Here is a 17481-nt window from a genome sequence, read left to right on the forward strand (position 1 = left end):
ATGTCTTCGCTATTGTAAATAGTGCTGCAATGAACATACGCATGCATGTATCTTTATAACAGAATGATGTATATCCCTTTGGGTATACAACCTGTAATGGGATTGCTGGGTCAAATGATATTTCTGCTTCTAGATGTTTGAGGAATTGCCACACTGTCTCCACAATCCTTGAACTAATTTACATTCCCATCAACAGTGTAAAAATGTTACTATTTCTCAGTAGTCTTTTCAGAATCTGCTATTTCTTGACTTTTAAATAATTGCCATTCCACTTGGTGTGAGATGGTATCTCACTGTGGTTTTGACTTGCATTTCTCTAACGATCAGTAATGTTGAGCTTTTTTTCATGTTTGTTGACCACATGAACGTTTTCTTTTGAGAAGTGTCTGTTCATGTCTTTTGCCCATTTTTTAATAGAGTTGTTTATTTTTTTCTTGTAAATTTATTTACATTTCTTTTTTTTTTTTTTCCTGAGATGGAGTCTCGCTCTGTCACCCAGGCTGGAGTGCAGTGCCACAAACTCAGCTCACTCCAGCCTAATTTTTGTATTTTTTAGTACAGATATGGTTTCACCATGTTGCCAGGCTGGTCTCAAACTCCTGGCCTTGAGTGATCCACCTACCTCGGCCTCCCAAAGTGCTGGGATTCCAGGCATGAGCCACCATGCCTGGCCTACATTACTTCAAATTAACCATAAAACTATATTCTTCATCTACTTGGAATCTATGGGAGTTTTCTATGTAGACAGCATATCCATTTATCCCTACAAGTAACTTCCTAACTGTAGGAAAGAACCTCAGTCATTTTTTGCCTTTTTTTTTTCATCCCATCACACTCATGGGAGATGTCCCACTACCACTGGTACCCAAAGTTCACGCACCACTCTCCATGTTTCTGAACATGGGATTTTGATATGCTGTCCCCCTACCCACTTTCTATTAAGAATCCCTACCCTATCACTGAGGAGTTTCACTGAGCATGAGGAGCTCTGCAGACCCACTTCTCAGTGAAACTGATGAAAATTGTTTTTGAAAACAATAATTTAAGGTCTCTGGAAATAGTCTTACCAACATATAGCAAATGAAGGAACATTTGTTCTTGAAAATCTACTAAAACTAAAAAGTACAAGTGTTAGCGATATTTGAACCAAGACCAACATACTTCCTCTCCTCTCCCAGCTCAGGAAGGTGGAGATTTCACTCCAAACTGCAGCTGAAAACACAGGGCTTCTTCTCCCTCCTGCTACCAGTCTAAGGGCTATTTTCTGGGAGGTGTATTGCATTTGGCATTTCTCATCTTTACCCCAGCTTTCTGTTGCTGAGGCTAAGTTTTGGGTCAGTGTGGCCAAAAGGTGAGGGTTCCCTTCTTCTGTCCAGCAGCCCCCACTGCTATGAGAATACTGAGGCTCTATCTTGGGGATGCTGCTATGAGAATACTGGGGCCCCAGTTGTGCTTATCTTGGCTTGTAACACTGAAATTCCATGCCAAAAGCGGCAGCCTGGTGCTGCACCCTCCTCATCCACTAAGCATTCAGCTTCCAAAGCAAGAATGTCACTCAGAGGAAAATACACTGTGATCCCTGCCCCCAACACCAGAGCCTGGATCACAGAGTTTGTTTGAGGGAAGAAGCAGGTCATAGAACAGAGAGCTCCAGATCTCTCCCCAAAGGAACTGACTTTATTTCAACAGTGTGTGAAAGAGTACAAGCCTAAAGGTGCTCTCAAAAGCAGTGGGAGTTGTGCTGTAAGGCAATCTGAAGTTGACTGAGAGTGGCTGGACATTCAGACGAAGCTGCAGGACAGCTAGTTTGCTGGAAAGACATGAAGAAAGAGACATCTTACCTTCCTCAGGTAAGAACAAATTGCACATATCTGGCCTCAGAACTTTTCCTTCAAAGAAGCCCAAATCTGATTGGATTAGGCTGCGAATCAATTTATGCCTGGGGCATTGTTGAAAACAGAGGAATCAAGCTGGAAATTAATTAAGTTTAAAGTTGTGTCTGGTCAAGGAAAGAGAAAAACAGTCAAACTAAGCCCAGTTAAAACCACTATCATTGCAGGTGACTGTGGGCATATCTGACATTACAGCCCTGAAGAGCAACATCAGAGCCTTCACGCTGCCAGAGGGATGAGATGGGGAGGAGAAATAGATTTTACTAAAGTAATTCAATCAACCATGAAAGAAGTAAACAAGTAAATAATAAAAATCCCTGGAGAGGCTGGCACTCAGGATTGTTACAGTAGATTATCCAAAATACATAGTTTCTAACAACAAAAAATGATACATGCAAAGAAATAATAAAGTACAATAATAATAATATCATAAAATATGGCCTGTATACTGGGGGGAGGAGGGGGGAGGTGGCAACAAAAATTGACTGTGAGCGTGATCAAATGTCGGTTTAACAGAAACAGGTTTCAAAGTAGCAAATATAAATACACTCATAAAAACCAAAGGAAACCATTATTAGAGAAATAAAACTGGGTTCTTGGCTCAGCAGCTCTTGTCTATAAACCTAACACTTTGAGAGGCTGGAGAAGGAGGACTGCTCAAGGCAAGGAATTAGAGACCAGCCTAGGCAACACAGTGAGACCCTGTCTCAAAAAAAAAAAAAAAAAAAAAATTAAAATTTGCTGGGTTCAGTGGCATGTGCTTAGAGTCCTAGCTACTCAGGAGGCTGAGGTAGGAAAATTGCTTTAACATAGGAGTTCAAGGTTACTGTGAGCTATGATTGTATGATTGTGCCAGTACACTCCAGCCTGGGTGATGGAGTTAGACTCTGTCTCTAAAAACAGAGAAAGAAAGGTAAGCATGATGACAATTTTACGTCAAATGGTGAATATCAATTAAAAGATAGACATTCTATTTTTTATAAAAAAAAGAACCAAATGGAAAATCTGGAGTTTATAAACATAATAACTAAAATGAACATTTCACTAGAGGGACTCAGCCATAGATGTGAACTGGCAGGAGAAAGAAATAGCAAGTTCAAAGCTATATTGATACAGTTTATGCAATTTGAAGAACAGCAAGGAAAAAAATAAAGAAAAATGAACTAAGCATCAGAGAAATATAGAATGCCATTAATCATACTAAATGTGTATAATGAGACTACAAGGAGAGGAGCGGAAAAGCAGAAAAGATATTTGAAAAAATAAAAGCCAGGTGCTATGGCTCACGCCTGTAATCCCAGCACTTTGGGAGGTCAAAGCAGGAGGATCATTTGAGGCCAGGAGTTCAAGACCAGCCTCAGTAACATAGTGAAACCCATCTCTACAAAATACAAAAAAACAAGCTGGGTATGGCGGCACGTGCCTGTGGTCCCAGCTACCCGGGAGGCTGAGATAGGGGATTGCTTGAGTCCTAGAGGTTGAGGCTGCAGTGAGCTGTCTTGCACCACTGTACTCCAGCCTGGGTGATAGAGTGAGACCCTATCTCAAAATAATAATAATGTCTGAAAAAATATTAATCTACATATTCAGAAAGCTCAATGATCTCCAAGTAGGATAAACACAGATTCACAAATAGATGGTAAAAATATTGAAAGCTGAAGACAAGGAGAAAATCTTGAAAGCAGTAAGAAAAAAAAAAAAAGACACATTACTTACAAGGAAACCCATATTAGGTTAGCAGGTGAGTTCTTAACAGAAACAACAGAGGCCTGAAGGCAGTGGGGTAACATTCAAAGTGTTCAAATAACCAGGAATCCTACATCCAGCAAGGCTGCCTTTCAAAAATGAAGGCAAAATAAAGAAAAAACAAAACCTGAGAGAATCTGTTGCTAGCCAATCTGCATCATAAGGAGTATTAAAGGAAGTTCTTTAGGCTGAAAGCAAGTGACCCCAGACAGTAACTCAAATCCACATTAGAAAATAAAGAACACTGGAAAAAGTAATTATGTAGTTATAAAAGACATTAGAGATGCATAGTTCTGGTTCTTTCTTCTTTAACTGATTTAAAACACAATTGTCTAAAACAATATGCACATAATGTATTGTTGGGCCTGTAACATGCAGAAAAGTAATATATTTACCCACAATGGCACAAAGAAGGTAGATAGGGAAAAAAACTTATTGGGCAAAGGAAATGACTCCAGATGGTAAGTGGAATCCACAGGAACAAATTAAGAGAAACAGAAATGATGAATAAGAAGATGAATATAAAAAAATTACAAATATATACTTGTTCTCTTTTCTTCTGTTAGTTTTTTTAAAAGACATAAAGTAAACAAATATAACAAATTATTGGGATTGTAACATTTATAAATGTAATATGTATGGTAATAATACCAAAGGGGGAAAAGGAATACAATTATAAAGGAGTAACATTTCTATATTTCATGGGATTAACTTAATATAAATCTGAAGCTATTTCTGATAAGTTAATACGTATATGGTCCCTAGAGCAACCAGTAAGGAAATAACTCAAAAAATGAAAATACAAAAATCAGTAAAGCTGGATACATGACATTATGCATTTATTAAAACCCACAGAACAATACAACACAGAGTAAATGCTAATACAAACTATCGACTTTAGTTAAAAATTATTATCAATATTGATTCATAAATTGTAATAAATGTCCCCTAGAAATGCAAGATATTAACAATAGTGGAAATTATGGTGGTGAAAGGTTAAATGGCAACTCTTTTACTTCTGGCACAATTTTTCTGTAGACTTAAAACTACCTTAAAAAATAAAAACCTTTTAGAAAAAAATGATCTCAAAGTCTCTGACCAATGAATTTTTTAAATTATTAAATAAATTTAAGTGGTATATTAGAAAATATTTACTTAATGCTAATAAAAGCACTAAAAGAGGAAGAAGAGAATGAAAAAGGCATGAGACAGAAAACAAAACACAGCAGATGTAAGCCCAATATATTAATATTAATCTTAAATGTGAATGGATTAAACACCTCAGTTAAATGTCAGAGATTGTCATACTAGGAAAGTCCATGGTTTTCTTTTTTGTTTTTCTATGGAAAAGTCCATAGAGTCCAACTCTATGCTGTCTATAGGAGACATATTTGAGATTCAAAGATTAAAATATATTGAATGTAAAAGGATGAAAAAATATTGTGAAATAGTAACCACAAGAAAGCTGGAGTGGTTATACTAATATCAGGCAAGACTGACTTTAAAAGGAAAAAAAGTTACCAGAGATAGAGAAGGACATTTTATAATGATGAAAGGAGCAATCTATGAGGAAAATACAGCAATTAGGAACATACATACACTTAACAAGAGAGCAGCAAAAAAAAAAAAAAAAAAAAAGGAGCAAAAACTGACAGAAATGAAGGGGAAAAGCAACAATAAAAAGAGACAATAATAAAAGGAGAAATTCAATGATAATAATAACATACTTAAGTACCCCACTTTAAATGATGGATTTAAAAAACTAGGCAGAATATCAACATTTCAACAGCACCATAAACCAAATAGACCTAACATACATCTATGAATAACTCCACCCCAAAACGGCAGACTATAGATGATTTTCAAGTGCTTAAGGAACATTCTCCAGGATAAAACATAAGCTAGTCCATAAAACAAACCTCAACAGAGTTAGAGGAATAAGTATAGTCCAAACTATGTCCTCCAACTATGATGGAATGAAGTATAGACATTAATAACAGAAGAACTTTTGGAGACTCTGAAATATGTGGAAATTAAATAACATACTCCTAAAAAACCAGTGGGTCAAAGATAAAATCAAAAGGTAAATTAAGGAGGACTTTGAAATAAATGAAAATGAGAACATAGCAAAATCATGAAATACAGCTAAAGCAGTGCTCACTTGGAAATTTATAGCTTTAGATACTAAAAAAGGAGAAGGATCTCAAATCAATAACCTAACTTTCCACCTTATGGCACTGAAAAGAAAAGCAAACTTTTCATGCCCAAAGAGAGCAGAAGAAAGGAAATAAGATCAGAGGAAAAATTAATGAGAGAGAATGAGAAAAATAATAGAGAAAAATCAATGAAACCAAAATCTGCTTCTTCGAACACAGCTAAATGGACAAACCTTTAGCTTTGTCAAGAAAACAGGAGAGAACACTCAAATTATTACAATCAGAAATGAAAGAGAGGACATTACTACCAACCATACAGAAATAAAAAGATTTATTAAGTAATACTGTAAACAAATATATTCCAATAAACTGGACAACCTAGATGAAACAGACAAACCCCAAAAAGGAAGCTGACTGGGGAACAAACAAACAATCTTAATAGACCAATAACAAGTAAAAAGATTGAATCAGTGATCAAAAACTACCTATAAAGAAAAGCCCAGGCTCAGATGGCTTCAGCGGTGATTTTTATGATACATTTAAAGATTAATACCAATTCTTCACAACTCTTCCAAACAATAGAAGAGGAACACTTCCCAATCCATTCTGTGAGGCCAGTATTGCCCTGATACCAAAACCAGGCAAAGGTATCACACAAAAAAAGGAAACTACAAACCAATGTCTCTTATGAATATGGATTTAAAATCTCAACAAAATACTAGCAAACTGAAAACAGCAATATATAAAAAGAATTGTACGCCTGTAATCCCAGCACTTTGGGAAGCTGAAGTGGGTGGATTGCTTGAGTCCAGGAGTTCAAGACCAGCCTAGGCAACATGACAAAACCCCATCTCTACTAAAAATACAAAAATTAGCCTGGCACGATGGTGAGCACTTATAATTCTAGCTACTCTGGAGGCTGAGGCAGGAGAATTGCTTCAATCTGGGAGGTGGAGGTTGCAGTGAGCTGAAATGGCGCCACTGCACTCCAGCCTGGGTGACAGAGTGAGACTCTGTCTCAAAAAAAGAAAAAAAAAATGTATAGCATGACTAAGTAGCATTTATCCTAGGAATGCAAGATTGGTTTAGCATCCAAAAATCAGTAAATACAATGCACCTTATTGAAAACAAAAACAAAAACCATATGGTCTTTTTTTTTTGTCAAAAAATCATTTGACAAAATTCAGCATGCTTTCATGATAAAAAATATTTGACAGGCTAGGAACGGAAGGAAACTTCCTCCACCTGATAAAGGGAACCTACAAAAACCCACAGCAAACATCGTATTAATGCTTAATAGTGAATGTCTACATGCTTTCTTCTAAGATCAGGAAAAAGACAATGTTATTAGATCTTGCCACTTCTATTCAATATTTAACTAGAGGTTCTAATCAAAGTAACTAGGTGAGAAAAATAAATAAAATGCATTCAGATTGGAAAAGAATGAATAAGACTATATCTATTCACAGATGACATGAACTCACATTATAGAAAATCCTAAGGAATCCATGAAAAAAACTACTAGAACAAACAAGTTCTGTAATGTTGTAAAGATCCAAAGCCAATATTCAGAAATCAACTGTATTTCTATATACTTGCAACAAAGTATCCAAAAGCGAAATAAAAAAAAATTCCACTTAAAATAGCATCAAAAATAATAAAATATGTAGGAATAAATTTAATGAAAGGAGTACAAAACTTACACACTGAAAACTATAAAATACTGTTGTAAGAAATTAAAGAAGATCTACATAAAATAGAAGAACATTCCACTTTGATGAATTGAAGGATTTAATATTGTTAAGTTGGTAATATTCCCCAAACTAAGCTACAGATTCAAAAAAATCCCCATCAGAATCCCAACTGGCTTTTTTGTAGAAACTTGCAAGGCAGTCCTAAAATTCATATGGAATTGGAAGGAGTCAGAATCACTAAATTCATCCAAAAAAGAGTAAAGTTGGAGGATACACACTCACCAATTTCAAAACTTACTACAAAACAACAGTAATCAAGACAGTATGATGCTGACATATAGTTACAAATAAACATGTAGACCAATGGATTAGCACTGACTGTCCAGAAGTAAACCTATGTGTCTCAACTGTCTTTCTACAATGCCAAGACAATTCAATTGGAAAAAAATAATATTTTTAACAAATAGTGCTGGAGCAAATGCATAGCTACAAGCAAAAGGATGAAATAGGACCCTTACCTTAAACCATATATAAAAGTTAACTCAAAATGGATCAAAACCTAAGTATAAAAGCTAAATTTATAACACTCGTAGAAGAAAATATAGGGGTAAATCTACTGACCTCAGATTTGACAATGTATTCTTAGATACCACACCAAAAGCATGATCAACAAAAGAAAAAATAGGTAAGTTGGACTTCATCAAAATTTAAAACTTCCTTGCTTTAAAGAACACTATCAACAAAATGAAAAGACAACCCACAGTATGGGAGAAAATATTTAAAAATAATATATAAGGAACCTGTATACAAAATACATAAGAAGTCTTCCAACTCTTTAATAAAAAGGCAACTCAGTTTTAAAATGTGCAAAGGATTTGAGTAAATGTTTCTCCAAAGAAGATACACATATGGCCAATAAACACATGAAAAGATGCCCATCTCTTAGTCATCAGGTAAATGCAGATCAAAGCTACCAGATGTCACCACACACTAAGATAGCTAGAATCAAAAAGTTAGGTAACAACAGGTATTGGTGAGGAGATAAAGAAACCAGAACCCTCATACACTGCTGGTGAGAACGTAAAATGGTCCCGCTGCTTTGGAAAACAGTCTGACTCTTCCTAAAATTGTTAAACATAGATTTGTCATATATAACCCAGCAATTTTATTCTCAGGTATATACCTAAGAAAAATGAAAATGTATGTCCATACAAAAACTTGTACATGAATGTTTATAGAAGCGTTATTCACAATCGCCAAAAGGTAGAAACAGCCCATACATCTACCAATTTATGAATAGATAAATAAATTGTGGTATATGTATACAATGGAATATTATTAGGCCACAAAAAGAAAGGAAGTATTGATACATACCACAACATGAATGAACTTTGAAAACATCACATTAAATGCAAGAAGTTAGTCACAAAAGGCCACATATTATACAAGTCCATTTATATGAAATGCCCAGAGTAGGCAAATCTACAAACACAGAAAGTAAATTTGTGATTGCTTAGGGCTGGGAGAAAGGAGGAGTAGGGGAAGGTAAGAGCTAAAGGGTGGAGGGTTTCTTTCTGAGGTGAAAAAATTATCCTAAAATTGACTGTGGTGATGGTTGCACACATCTGTGAGTGTACCAAAAACCATTGAATTATACACTTTAAATGCATGAATTCTATGGCATATGAATTATATCTCAATGAAATTATTGTTGAAAATTCAGCAACATTCTACAAAATGCCTGACCAGTATTCTTCAAAACTCAAAGTCATCCAAAACAAGAAAGGTCAGAGAAACTGTCACAAACCAGAGGAGGCTAAGAAAACAACATCATGCCCAAAGGTCATGTGGTGTCTTGGATGGAATCCTGTAACAGGAAAGAGGCATTTGGGAAAAACTAGTGACTCCTGTATAAAAGGTGGAGTTTAGTCAATAATAATGTACCACTGAGACACCTTTACTTGTGACAAATGTGTCCCCAGTGAGGTAAGATGGTAACCACATGGAAACTGGGTGAGGGGTATACAGGAGCTCTCGGTATTATTATTGCAACTTTTCTATAAACCTAAAGCTACCTCTGAAATAAAATGTTTATTTCAATTTCATGGAAAGGAATCCCTGCCCTAGCTCAGTGTTTCCCCACTCCTCTTGCTTTTAGGAGTTAGCTATAGATGACCATGAGCTTCCTTTGTGGAGAGGCCAATAAAAGGTTGTTAGGGGTGAATGCTGCTGGAAAGGGCAGGGAGGGGACGGATTACATTGCCAGCCAGACATCATCGTAAAAGACAGAGAGGAAGTGTAAAAAAAAAGCAAAAAAAAAAAAACCCCGGCGTGGCAGAGGCTGTCACCTAATCCTGATGGGCAAAGTTGAGCCTTGGCTGCAAACATTTAGGAAGTTAGAGAAGAGCAACTGGAAAGGAGGAAGGGGCCTGGCTGACTGATGGAGGGGGCTAGGCCAGGATGTCAGGTGCCAGATGGGTTCCTTATAAGTTGTCAGTGCAGAAAAGGAATGAAGAAGGCACAGGAGCCTCAGCACCCGCTCCAGGTCATGTAGATTGTCATTGTCTCCTCACCAGATAGTTATTTACAAGTGTCCATTTCTCACAAAGCACAAGAGCAGATAGAGATGACCAAAGACACCTTTTCTCCTGGTACTTCCCACTGGACTAGTGTCCTGAAAGGCATACATACTTTTTGAAATGTTTTTTGAGGACACAGCCTTACAGGAATATCTTATAAACATAGATTTCATTGCCAAAACAAGCAAATGTTCAGGATGTAGGACTCTAATAAAAATAGCAAGACAAGAATCTGATCAGAATATAGAAGAGAAATCACTTAGGCATTTTATTGGGCATTTACTACAAACTGTGTCCTAAGTCGGAGGCTGGGGTAGGGGGTAGGAGACAAAAATCATCTCTCCTGGCCCCTGAGAAACTCACAATCAAGGTGAGTCTGTATGAGAGGGGAGGAGATGAGGAAGGCAGTGGTCCAGAAGAGAGAGAACTTGAAAAGGAAGAAAGAAAAAGAAAAAGAAAAAATCACAATACAAAGCCAAAGGGCTAATCATAGAGATCTAAGCTGATCTCTTGCCCCTCCTGCAAAAACTCGAGTCAGAAGAAAACCTCCCAGGGGGTATAAAGTGTAGAGAGGCATGAGAAGCAGTCATCTTGGCTGACCCTCATTGAGCATTCACTGTGTACCTGTAGGAGCCATGCCAAGCACTTGACATGCCTTATGCCACCTAATGACACAACTCTACAGGAAGGCACATTTTAAATCCCCATTTTCTAGATTGTGAAATTATAATTTAGCAAGGTTCCATGACTTGCCCAAGGACACACAGATAGGAAATACTGGAACTGAGGAAATCAGTCTTTCTCTAGATCTATGGGCTTAATGTCTAAACGACTTTGTCTAGGCAAAAGAATGCAAGCTAAAAATAACAGATTCTTTCCTCATATTAAAATGAAAGTTCGCATAGGGATGAAAGAAAAAAAATCAAGATCTAAGTCCTCCATCCTTAAGTCCAACCTTACAAGCAGGGTCTGCCTCGACCTGATGGAGGAAGATGGAAATAGGAATGAAAGAGAAATGGTAAATGCACAGGTGTTAGTCACACTCCAGGGAGGCCCTGCTGTTCTGCAAGGGGAAGAAGGACATGGCCTCAGCTTCCAGTTAGCACTTCCCATGCCAAGACTATTGATCCAGTGAGACAGTGACACAGAGACAGCAGAGAGAATTAATAAATAAGCCATTACTGCTTCAGAATTACATATACAACCAGCTAGTGACCATTTTAAGATGAGGGAGGGGAGTGCATAGAGACAGTAAGAAAAAAAAAAGAGAGAAATGTCTGTTGAACAATGGCAAAGAGTCAGATAAGTTTATTTGTTTGTTAGAGCTGGGAGATCTCAGCTCCCTCGGGCAGAAACCTGTTAGCCTCATCGCTGCAAGGTTTTTCCAGTTAGAGGCATAAATGAATGCTTATAGGTTCTTGAACATATTATACACAATATGTAGAAGCAGACCCATGTATAATAATGTGTGGAAATGTCTTGGCCATATTTCTGATGCCAGAAGGTCTTGTAGCCAAAGTAGGAGTACGTGTGGCATCTGAGGCACATTCCAAGAGCTCCCATTCAGTTTGGTATCACCCAGACATTTTGGTACAAGCAAGCCCTTTTCAACCCATACACTCAACTTCCAGACCTCAAATCTCTCCACCTTTACTCATTGTCCCCATTCTAAGATCTAAACTGGCTCTCCTAGTTGTCACTTTTGCCTGTTGCTAATGTGACCTCACATTCCATGAGTCTGAATATATGAATTTTAAGAAATTACATGAGTGACGTGAATATCTTTGTGTAGATGGAACCCACTTGAATAATCCTTTTTAAGGTCACATTTTCTTACATTTGCCAATAAGAAATTCATGATAGATTTTTTTCTTAAATACCTCCCTAGTACCTTCATTACGTATTCTGAATCAGAAAAATACGACTCTACAGAAGCATGTATGTTGTGTAAATTGCAAGCTGCACCTATATTGAAGTAAAATATGGGAAGAAGTTGTGGGACTGGATGCTGCTTAGGAAAGACATCATCTGGGGATCTAGTTATCAGTATGGATGATAACTGATACCTACAGTTCTCAGCTTATATTGGGGTGTTCCTCCACCACTGATGACCTATGCCGGATTCTCTTTCAGTGGAAAAAGCATAGAATATTAGTGGCAGAGAGCAAACTACAGTACATTTTGTTGACCCTCTTACTTTACGGATGAAGAATCTAAAATCTGCAATGTTGAATGACTTATTCAAGATCATGGAGCTTTGCAAGTTTGTTAAACATCCCAAGTCTCATAAACATTTTTAAACTTGGGCTCAGCCTATGTGACCCAATCTTGCTGAGGATATGAAGTCATTACAAAAATTTCCTCTCATTGCCAGGCTAGGAAATGAAGGCCATTGAATACTGTTACGCAAAAAGGATTAGGGTGTCAGGGGCAGGTTTTGTGGGACTTGAAGTTTATAAAACTTCAAAGCTTCTCTGAGGAAAAACAACGCTAAGCTAAAAATATAAATTGGGTACAAAAAGAGAATATTTATTTAGAATGAGGAAATAAAATGCAATTAATTTTTTCGGTGAACATGAGTTGAGCATGGTGGCTTGCACCTGTAATCCCAGCTACTCAGGAGGCTGAGGCAGGAGGATCACTTGAGCCTAGGAGTTTGAGGCTGCAGTGAGTTATGATGGCACCACTACACTCCAACTTGGGCAAAAGAGTGAGACACTGTCTCTAAGTATAAAATAATAAGGTGGGCAAATATCACATACATCACAAATACCAAAAAAGTGATGTTTTTATGGATTAACTTCCTCACATGCCTATAATACTTGTTCCTCTACAATCTTTGCTGCGTGCTCTTTGGTAATTCTTCACATGACAAGGATTTTGTAAATTCTTCCCTACAGGAAAAATTGAAAAGCAATTCAGTCTTTCCTCTAGCATCATTGACCAAAATTCACCTTTGATTATTGACAGTTTAGAAAAACTTTTCTATTTTTTTTATTGGGATAGTTGTCAAATCTGGGGGAACTTATCAAATTTCTCTCATACATACGAAGTATAAGATGTGGAATAACTTTCCAAAAGCTAACTTCTGGCACTGACTATTTGAAATATTGTTATTCCCTGTATATCCGCATACTCCTAATCTCAGACATCATACTGGGATACCATCAGAACCACCCAGGCAAGAGGGAACCTGCACTTGACAGGAATATATTCTGCTCCTCTGCCCTTGGTGTCTCTCTGCACAGGGCAAGAAATCTGTAGGGCTAGGAGACATGTCTGCTCAAAGCCCATGCCCCCTGCTTCTTGATCTCACTCCAAGTACACAGGACCCTGGAATTTCTTGATCAAACAGACCCTCCCTAGATCTCTTCCTGGAGTCTTTCCTTCCAAGGGCAAAATGTATCCTTAGTGTGATTATTCCTTGGCCAGCTTCAGAGCCATGGACAGAGCCCATGCAAACGAAGGGCCCTGAAGCTTAAAATGCACTAGCTTCATGGCAAACCCACCTCTATGCAGAGGCTCTGCAATGAAGTCTTTTGCATCTTGTACCGCAACCCAATCTGGAAGCTACTCCACCCACCAAAAGTACAGTCTATAAAAACTTCACCACTGCCTCAGCATTGCAACCATGCAGAGGAAACAGTTAGAAAGAGCTCAAAGAGATAGAAATGTGTGTGACTCTGAACACAGTGAAATCTTACTAGATAATGATTAAATGGCAGCAGACATCTTGCCTGTCTGTCCTTCTGAGCCAACAGGCTTCCATCTTGGCATTTCTCAGAGGAGAACCCCATGGCCATGCAGTGCCTTCAGTGTTCCCATCTGGCAGAAGTTGGGCAACATTTCCAGAAACCTAATCCTTTCACATACTCTTCTTTCTTCTTAACCTCAGGTAACACACCAGACACCTGGACCCCTTAACAGCCCAGGACACTGGCCAGGTGACCCCCTCTGGACACAGTCAATGGAGGGCAAACTCCCACTCTCTTCATGTGTTGTGCATTGGAGTGAGGCAAGGAGGGAGTGTGGGAGGAGTGGCCAAGGAAGATTGCCCACCCTGGTCTAAAATGAAGACTTTTCAAGAAAAAACTGACCACTTTGGGGGCCTCTTGTGCACTGAGCATTAATTTCTCAATACTTCTCCTCCCCAGCTCCCCTCTAACTCTTTGGCCCCTGTGCCCATAGTTGTTTCCTCATGCCACCACTGCATCTGCTCAGAGGACACCCACCTGATGACCAAGATGAATCGTGCTTAGAAAAGCTCCTGGGCAACCCTAGGCAATCCAGCAAAGCGCCCCTAGACTTTCTCCAGCGTGCACCCCTGCTCCCCGCACCCACGGGGTCTTCAGGAGTTCTGGCCATGTCTCCTGACCCTCTGAGGTCCTATTTTCAAACACTTTTATTCTCATTCAAGGTATGAGATTAATAACACCCCCTACCTTAAGGTATATGTTTTGAAAAAGAGGAGAAGGTCTTAAGCAGAAGATTCAAAGTGAATGAGCTTTAATTAAATGTCTAATAGAGATACAGATATGGATTTTAAGAAACACTTCTATTTTAAAACATCTTAAAATAGGGTAATGCATTTAATCCCCACATTTAAGCTTCCCTGTAATGGGAAGAAATAAACTGAGAGCTTTGGAGTAGGAAGACAGGGTCGAGGGGTGACCTGGGAGGGGGCTGGGTGACTTGTTGCAAAAGTCAGAAGACCATGAGTCAGGGTGGGGACAGTATAACACTGTCATGAATTCTATCTTGCTGGCTTCTGTGCATGTGCGCATGCGCGCGCACACACACACACACACACACACACACACACACACACACACACACACACAGAGTACGAATGCCTTTTGTGGGAGGTGCTATTACTAACACTAAGTCTAAATCTAAGCCTCTCATTTTGTATTCCCTGCACTGTAAGGGGCAGCCCAAAGGGGTCGGGGTGGGGGTCGGGGTGGGGGGCGGGTGGGAGGGGCATCTAGAAGGAGAAGGACAGATTTAAAAGGAAAGATTTACGAGGCCATGAAGACGTTCCTCCCAGACTCCTGAGTGCAGGAGTATGACTTATTTATTTTATTTTCGTTTGCAACCAAAACCTTCGCCTGACTCCCATTGGCCCCAGCTGAGAGGGGAGAGAGGGCTGGTCCGTCAGGCGTTGATCACCGGGCCAACGGGAGACAGTGTGGCGTGATGCTGACGCAGCCCACTGACAAGCCAGGGAGGCCCAGGGGAGCAGCTCTGAGCAGAGCAGCCAGAGCCAGGCAGGTAGAGAGCTGACAGCCAGGGAATTGCTAAGAGGCGCCGGGCTGGTGGGGGCAGGATGGTGAAACAGTTGGACTCCAGAGAAGGTGTGATTTGTGATGCACAAACTGTCGTTTACCCACTCCCCTTGGAGTCCTCTCCACGTCCCTCAGCTCCATCAACCTCTCCCCAGTTTAAATTTCCTCTCTCCCTTCCCCCTCCTGCATGCTTACTCCGTGGGTCCCCGCATTTCTATTCAATAACCTTTCTCTCCCTCTGTCCTTTTGGGAGAAGGAAGGGAGCAGATGAACACACATTAATAACATCTAAAGTCACATAGTGATCAGCTGAAGGGGGCAGTCTCTCTGATGTCCTCAAGGCATCCTATTTAGGAATTTATATCTGCAGAGCCAGAAGAAAGCACAGCATCACTGGGGGACAGGCTAGGGAGTTAAGGGGATGGCTGCGTCAGTGTTGGGAATTCGTGCACTTATGGTGCAAAAGCACAAGGTGCATGAATTATCAAAGGGCTCAAGGACTGCCTGGTCCCCACTTGAATTATCAAAGGGCTCAAGGACTGCCTGGTCCCCACTCCCCTCCCTGGAGAGAGGCATCCCTGGGAAAACAGGAGCTTGTGTCTCCAGACCAGAGTTCTCTTTTAAGAAAATGGAAGTTGGGAGGGAAAGGCAGAGAAAAGCTTCAAGCCTATGGACAAGTCCTGAATCCTCCTCAGAATAGTGACCCCTGACATATGCACTGATGTGCCCATTTATTGAGAATCTCAGAATTCTTCGCAAAGGTGTCCCATTTAAGAAAATCCTCCATCCTTTTCAGGCAAAAGCAACAAACAGTAACAAAATAAAACTTTACTTATCAGATGGTGGTTACCAGTCTTTCCCTGCCATTTTTCTGGATGATGTTTAAAACCATGAGTCTCCTCCTGGCCTTTCCCTTGTTACTGCACATAACCACATAGCCCTCTTACACTGGATGAAGCACTTTCTCCATAATGTTCACTTCTTCAATGGTGGGATAGATGCTGCTGTTCTGACAGCTGGAGTATTCAGACTGATGAGAACCACTGGTGATTCTCAGCAGTCCCAACATCACATGCTTCCTGTCCTGATGACCTGTGAGTCACCACTCCACCACCTCCCTATATGGGTGAGAGGTTACATCAATCCCAGTCTATAGATGGAACAACAAAGGCCCACTTGAGCGGATGTGCTTTCATGAGTCTGTCTCATACTATCTATTGCCAGGAAACAGGGTACAGTTGGAGACATATTGTTGCATCATCTGAAGGCCTCTATGTCATCTGAAGACACAACTATGAAGCTAGGCTTCACTCTATCACAGGAGCAGGAGCCTCAGAGTTTACCCCCTAGTTCCAATCCTGACACCTGCTTAGTATAGAAGTACTTAGGTCCAGGAGTCAGAGGTCTGAGTTCTAGACTTAGAATTACCACTTAGCAATCACTTTAATCATGTCACTCACCTGCTAAAAGTCTTCCTATGGTGCCCTATTGCCCTTAAAATAAAATCATAACCCCTTATGATGGAATTCAAGACTGTATTATCTGGCTTTTGCCATCTCTCTGACCCCATCTCACACCTCTCTCCCTCTCACTTGCGACACCCCAGACACATCAGCCTATCTTTCTGTTCCTTTAAGTCACTTGGGTTGGTTCCTACTTCATTGTCTTTGTACATGCTGTTCCCTCTGCCTACAATGTCCTAAAATTGTCTGTAGTCTGCTAATCATTTGACCCTTAACAAATACTGCATTACTCAATAGGGGACTCTCTCCCAGATAAAGGTTTTTTGGGGGGTTGGGAGGAGAATTTGAAATTTGATATATATTTTTAAAATCCAAGTAGTCATCATGGGGAAAATAAGAATCTTTCATTTGTTCATTAATTCATTCATTTAGCAGATATTTACCAAGTACCTTCTATGTTGGACTTCATTATACAACATGGTACTGTTTCTATTTGAATTACAATACATAAGCAGGGATGGGGAACTATGAGTTTTTAGAGCCTCTAGAAGTTCTAACCTAGCCCTGGCATCAGCTCATGTGTCACCTCTTCAGAGATGCTTTTCCTGATCACATTATAAATTAGCTCTCCTTGCCTTCCCTCCACTTTCTAACACAAAACCCTGT

At 39.4% G+C, this 17481-nt stretch overlaps 2 long non-coding RNA genes across 2 annotated transcripts in view; one reads left to right on the forward strand and one right to left on the reverse strand.

The window, feature by feature from the left end:
• The window catches only part of LOC139357202 (uncharacterized), a 76801-nt gene extending 60044 nt beyond the window's left edge, over positions 1 to 16757 (reverse strand). Inside the window, exon 1 of the long non-coding RNA XR_011610002.1 lies at positions 16300 to 16757. This is a non-coding gene — a long non-coding RNA (uncharacterized lncRNA). The remainder of the gene's footprint in view (positions 1 to 16299) is intronic.
• LOC105468011 (uncharacterized) overlaps positions 1617 to 17481 on the forward strand; it is a 29180-nt gene continuing 13315 nt past the window's right edge. Inside the window, exon 1 of the long non-coding RNA XR_011610000.1 lies at positions 1617 to 1850. This is a non-coding gene — a long non-coding RNA (uncharacterized lncRNA). The remainder of the gene's footprint in view (positions 1851 to 17481) is intronic.

Source organism: Macaca nemestrina, chromosome 11 (genome assembly GCF_043159975.1).
Source record: "Macaca nemestrina isolate mMacNem1 chromosome 11, mMacNem.hap1, whole genome shotgun sequence".
Lineage (NCBI taxonomy): Eukaryota > Metazoa > Chordata > Mammalia > Primates > Cercopithecidae > Macaca > Macaca nemestrina.